Below are 6431 nucleotides of genomic sequence, written 5' to 3' on the forward strand. Positions count from 1 at the left end.
TTGGATTATATGTGCCTTGTGTTGATTTATGGACCAATTGTTCATTCTTTTCATTTACTGCTATTGTTATCCACAATCAAAAGTCTGAATGTCACAATCTATAAGCACATTTAATGCAGCATATTAAAAATAAACAACTAGAAAAATAAAAACAAAATTCATGGAAATTCTTACAGTGAAAGCTCAGTCAGTGTTTATCATCACTCACACGCCGCACTGTATTTAACATAATGGCTATTTTGGATATTTTATGTAAAGCTGCAGATGTTCTCAAAAGATGAAAGGAGACAATGAAACAGTCAACATTGTGAGCCATAATCAGCCTGCCTGTATTTTCATTGGCATTTGGCGGCAACAAATATTACAATGTTTGTAATTTTCCGCGATATTCACTCTCAGTCATAACAGTTACCTTTATTTTGTTATTATAATGACTTCATCATACTCCTTTCCTAGGTTATTGTTCTAAAGCTAAATAGAGAAAAGCAAGTGCTTTACAATGATTTGTAAAAACACTTTTGTCCCAAGTAACTATACATGCATCATCAGTTCATCCATAGGAAATGGACCCATGACCTTGGCAATGCTGCAGTATACCAATTGAGCTGCACAAAAGCATTGCAAAGTATAATTTGCTAGATTTCTTGGTAGGTTTAATATGTTTTTCTATCTCAGCTGGTAGTGTCACATTAGCACTGGAAATGTCATAGGTTTGATTCAGCAGAAAACACATACTGAAAACAACTGTAAGTACAGGTCTTAGTGATGACATCAGATTCTGTCTGGTTCATGTAGGTATGGGATATTTTGACATGAATTGTGGCACTCAAACGTCCCGTTTATGATAGAAAATGATTGAAGTAAAACATTTTTATTAAGCATCATTTAAAATAAACGTGATGCGAATCATAAATGAAATCAGAGTTAATGTGCTCCATGCTGACAAAGTCCCATAGAGGAATGCAACAGTTGTCATTCAGTCATTCCACAAAAATTGCCAAGCTTGTCGGCTCTATTTATGGCTTGAAATGCACTCGGTTGTAACAATGGGGTCTACATACTGTATCCCATTAGTGCTTTTCTAGTTCATTACCGCACTAAGGCGTGTATTATATTTGATATAGTTCTCATCCAGATCTGGGGGAGGAAAGCTTGCAGCTAAAACTGTCAAAACAGTTTTGGTGACAGATGAGTTGAGGTCAGCATACAGAGGTCAAAAGAGAGTTTGTCAGCATGTGTTGATGTCTGTACTTGTCTGGGAGTCTAGGAAACGGTTGAGAAAAAATTGTTCGTGAAAAATGTAATTCTACTTAAAGGAGCCATTCTTTTACTGTTTTTGAGGCTTTGATTATGTTTTTGGGCTGTTTAACAGTGGATGTTCATGTTTCTAATTTCAAGAAACGCTTTATATTTCACATATTTCAAGCCTCTTGTTCACCCCTTTCCCTTAAAGTCCAGTCCAAAACGCTCTGATTGGTAAAGCTGATCAGGTCTGTTGTGATTCCCCGCTTAGAATGTGTGTGTGTGTGTGTGTGTGTGTGTTTTTGTGTGCGTGAAGATGTCCCACCCATACCATGTTAGCGAGCTTCCGCTTCTTAGTCCGTTGTGATAGGTCGGTGTCCCTCTCAGTTCACATTTATCCTTAAACTTTGGCTTTTAGCAATAAACAGTAACAATGGCGTCAACTTCACTTTATCAGTTTAAAACAAGCGGATCGATAGAAGTGTAACAGAGGTCTGCTAGTGCATGTGCAAACGTCTACCTTGTTAGAGTTCGCACAATCTTACTAGGGCGAGGGAAATGACACCGGACAGAATGGAGTCAGACCAGTTATATTAATTAACACTATAACAGAAGCGTTAGTTTTGCGATTTTATATTGGACCAGAGTTGGATAATAAAACAAGTATATTCACTAAGAGACATTTATAAGCAAGATGTCACAGGACGTTTCATAGAAGTGTTCTAGAGGTATGCGCGTGCACATACACGCACACACACAATATCAGTGTATTACACAGAACAGCTTTTAAAACCGATGTTAAAGTCATGGAAGCTGTTATTTGACTGTTTGTTATCTTAGAATGTGTGTAGCTGAATTCTTATTACTAGCTGTAAGACTGTGATGAAAGTGAAAGTAGTTTAGCACGTAGCTGAGTCAAATCTTTAAAATCTCTGATAACCGAACACTGCTCCAGCGGCTCTTCCTGTTCTCTAAGGAAGGCCTTGCTCATTTTTTGCCATATTCCTTTGGGCAGAGGTTATTAAAAGCACTCGGAATAGTGACATCATGTACCCGGGAAGTAAAGGGCTTTATTCTGATTCCAGCCGTTCTCTGTATTCATTAAAAAGCCAATTCTGTTAAAGACAATATCTCGCTTGGCATGCACTGAACTTTCAGCTTTATAGTTTTGCAGGTATTGTTTATGCTCTAACAGCAACATAACACACTGACTAAAGGTTGAAAAAGGGGATTTTTTAACAAATACATGGTGTATACATCTTTATAGACTGATGAAGATCTTTAGCAACAACATTTTCCGATTGAAACCAATAAATAGGTATTTCCCCTTTAATGTGTTATTATGGGAATTGACACTGCATTCATGCTCTCTAGACAATTTGTCTTCAAATGGTATCCAACATTTACATTTAGGCATTTGGGCAGACGCTTTTATCCAAAGCTCCTTTTATTTACGGCTAAAAGAACTTTTCGGTCAAACCACAGAAGCATTCACAATAAACAACTTCATTTATTTAAAAGCTTTAAACGACATTTAAACAGATTCCTCACATATAAAAAAACCTTACTCCAATGAATGTGTCTCCAATGTCACAGCAATCAAAATGGTTTAGTGTAAATTTAGCATTTATGAACTGCATATTATTGTTTTCCATCTCTAAAGATGTTGTCCTAAAACCACATTTGTATGAGGCTTAAATCACAAAAAGTGAAAGTCATAGCATAGTAATGCCATCAGAGGCACTTAGAAATGAATAAGTCATAGATAATTAACATCAAAAGTTACTCAGTTATTAAATAAGTTAGCTTAGCAGAGACCCCATAGACCCTTAACTTTTAAACAGTTTTTAATAAGGCTCAGAGATTCCAGCTGTTCTGTGGTCAGTCGGGAGCATTAGGGGTCACCTGTTCTAATCCTGTTTTGGGTCAAATCTCTGTCCACACCCAGCACGATACAATTTCTGCCTGATGGGCCCCCAACCCTGCTGGCACCTCTGTAAGCCCACCCCATCTGTATTGACAAAGAAGCTAGCGGACAATTTTTTAAATGCAATTCGCTTTTTAAGTGTTATATTTTTAAATCAAGTAAACAACAGGATTTATTCTTATTAATTCAGGTTTGTTCTGCTTTAAAACCCTATTTTTGTTATGGTGTAGTAAAGGGATTAAACAACAAAAAATGTACAAAAAAACAGTCAAGTATGTGTAACTATGGTAACTATGGCAACCAAGGTCTGTAAGTGCTTTTACAGTATGTGAAAGAAAGCAATTGGAACTGTGACTTATAAATAAATAATAAACTCACAACCTTTAAATTAGTTTTATTTCCAAATACTCACTCTGATCTTTAAAGTTATTTCAGAAAATGTTCTACCTAAAGTTTTCTATGATAAACAAATCACAAAGTGTTATTTTTTATCTTTCAGTCAAATTCTTACAATGTCCTTGTTTCAAATATGGGTAATGATCAGAATATTTAGTCACATTAAAGCTTAACATCAATTGACAAAAATATTTACGCTCTTCCCTGCTTGCCATTAATTATATGCAGCGTTAATCTTTCAGTGAGCTGCTAAATGCTCCAAAAGTTAAATCGGTAATTTGGAAATTCATTTTAGGGTTGGGTCCAGTCCAAAATGGACTAAGATTAATTTTTTGCTGACTTTTGCACCAAGAAGGAAGACACTTCACCCCGGGTTTACGTAGCATGCAATTGTGAAAGGTAACTCATAACTTTGACAAACGCTTTTTCTCTAAAGCAGCTAATAGAAGCTATATTCATGCTTTTAAAAATGTATGTATTCAATTGAATTCCCAAGGAATACCCCCTATGACCTTTCAAACTCATGCAAACCATAAGAAAGTATCAGTAAATTGGGTAAAACACAACAGAGACTATAGTTAGCTTTGAGCAGCCCCTTGTGGACACATGTGGACACTAAACCCTTTACAGCTCTTTTATTATTAAAAGGAATACTTCACCGAAAAAAATAATATTTTCTCACATCGATTTGTTCCACATGTAAATTTCTTTGTTCTGATGAACACAGAGAAAGATATTTGCAAGAATGCTTGTAACCAGATGTTGCCACCAATTGACTACCATACACTCTAAAAAAAGGCTGGGTTAAAACAACCCAATTTGGGTTATTTTGGTAACCCAACATTGGGTCAAATATGGACAAACCCAGCGTTGGGTTATTTTAACCCAGCCAGTTGGGTTAAATCTTTGACCCAACATGCTGGGTTGTTTTATTTAAATCAACTTTTGCTTAAAAATTACATTGATGGTTTAAAACAAACCCGAAATGTTTAAAAATAATAATAACAAAATCACAGAGAAATACTCGAGGCATCAGTAAGAATCAATAGTTTTATTAAGGATCAAAATGCAAGACAAAAGGAATTCATAAAAACATGCAATATGTTATGCTCAATGAACAATAAAATGGCATATAAAACTCTTTGATGAAATGTATGTTTATACATATTTAAAGAAAATTAATTTCAATAAATTACATTAGTTTAGATTTTAACATATACATTTAACAAGGTTATTAAAGTGGCACAAGTAAATATAAATAGTTAGACAACTTAACACTTCAAAACGCTATAAAAAGTATTTTACTAAACCCTTGTTAATAGAACCGCATTTATATGTTAAAATATAAGTCTATGCACAAGTTTTCTATAAAAAAAAGAAATAAACAAGCGTTATGGATGTGAAAAAGGGACACCGTAACTTTCCTCTTCATATAAACTCACAAAACATTTTAAATAGTGTTAGTTCTTTCGGTTTCAGCACTGCTTAACCTAAAATATCCACGGAGCAGTCTTACTGAAGAGGATTCTTTTCCTGGGAGTTGTAGACAACAGTGTGGTGTGCACTTTTGGAAGTGGATGTCCAGCAGGAGGGTTTCTTTATCAATTTTTTCATCTATAAAGAGACAAGAAAAGAGACAAGAGAAGAATGTAAGGAAACTGGCCTAACCAGAGCACAATGGATTATAATAAACATATAAAGAAGTACATTAACATTTTACCTAAATAATGTTTACCTTTAAGTCTGTTATGAAAACATCCAAGTTCCAGTTGACATTCTCTTGAATAGAATGATCCATTAATATTAGCTGTTATTCTGCAACCTGTCAGTGGGGGAAAAAAGAAGAGTGGGATCTAGTACAGAAAGCGAAATACAGTCTGAAAAAATAATATTATAAACGTTAAAACAACCCTTCACTAATTCGACACACTCGGGAATAAGTATAAGTCTAAAAAGAGCAACAAATGTTCGTCTCATATACCCAAAATTAACTATATCGCATTGTTAACCACTAACGTTATAAGAGCCAGCGGCTATTCCCGAAGCAATGGCCGAGATAGAGCTGCTCTCCACGGAGACACGACCGCTGACAGACTGAAGCTCACACCTCCGACAGCGTCTTAACAAAATCTCAAAGAGGCGTTATGTTTATATATAATTCACGTATTTGATTTCTTAACAACAAAATTCTCGTCTAAAAGACTCTTAAATCTAAGTTCCGTCACCGAACATTAGCGGTATTTATAAAAAAAAAATGAGCTGGATGTTTGCTTTTGACACGACGCTCTCGTGTCAACCTTAAACTAATATCAAGTTGCGTAAATTACTGAACTAAATTCCTCACACAAGTCACACATTTCAGAGGAAATGTTCACCAAAAAGGAAGTTTAAATGATTAAAAAGCTGTAAATTAGAACAACGTGGGCATAACGTTACAGACTAGCTATCCAAAGCTAACGAAGCTAGATTGTAACGTTACTTTCAAACCTCATGCGAACAGCCGAATTTTGCATACTTTTGCATTTTTTTGTACAGTTATAGTTTTATACATTTAAAACTCGTAAAACATACCTTTTCTTCTCCGAATAACAGCTTTCCGAGATGAAGTGGATCAAAATGCCCGCGAAGGTAAAGTTTGTCTGATGCGTCGAGGAGTGGGAGGGGTTTACTCTCTCAACTGTCACTCAATTGGACCAGACTGGTAACCCAGCGTTTAAGTTACTCAAAAAATGACCCAACACTAAGAAAATAACCCAACAAAATGACCCAACACTAAGAAAATAACCCAACAAAATGACCCAACAGGCTCAACCCAGCTGTTGGGTTAAACAAATAACCCAGCATTTTTTAGAGTGTAGTAGGAAAA

At 35.5% G+C, this 6431-nt stretch overlaps 1 long non-coding RNA gene across 1 annotated transcript; it reads right to left on the minus strand.

The window, feature by feature from the left end:
• Positions 1-4401: 4401 nt before the first annotated feature.
• LOC130428349 (uncharacterized) lies at positions 4402-6205 on the minus strand. The gene is made up of 3 exons (XR_008907444.1): positions 6137-6205; positions 5301-5387; positions 4402-5179 (listed from the first exon to the last, which is right to left on the minus strand). It is a non-coding gene; the product is annotated as an uncharacterized LOC130428349 (long non-coding RNA).
• Between the last annotated feature and the right edge of the window lie 226 nt (positions 6206-6431).

The sequence above is a fragment of the Triplophysa dalaica genome, chromosome 9, assembly GCF_015846415.1.
Source record: "Triplophysa dalaica isolate WHDGS20190420 chromosome 9, ASM1584641v1, whole genome shotgun sequence".
NCBI classification, from domain to species: domain Eukaryota; kingdom Metazoa; phylum Chordata; class Actinopteri; order Cypriniformes; family Nemacheilidae; genus Triplophysa; species Triplophysa dalaica.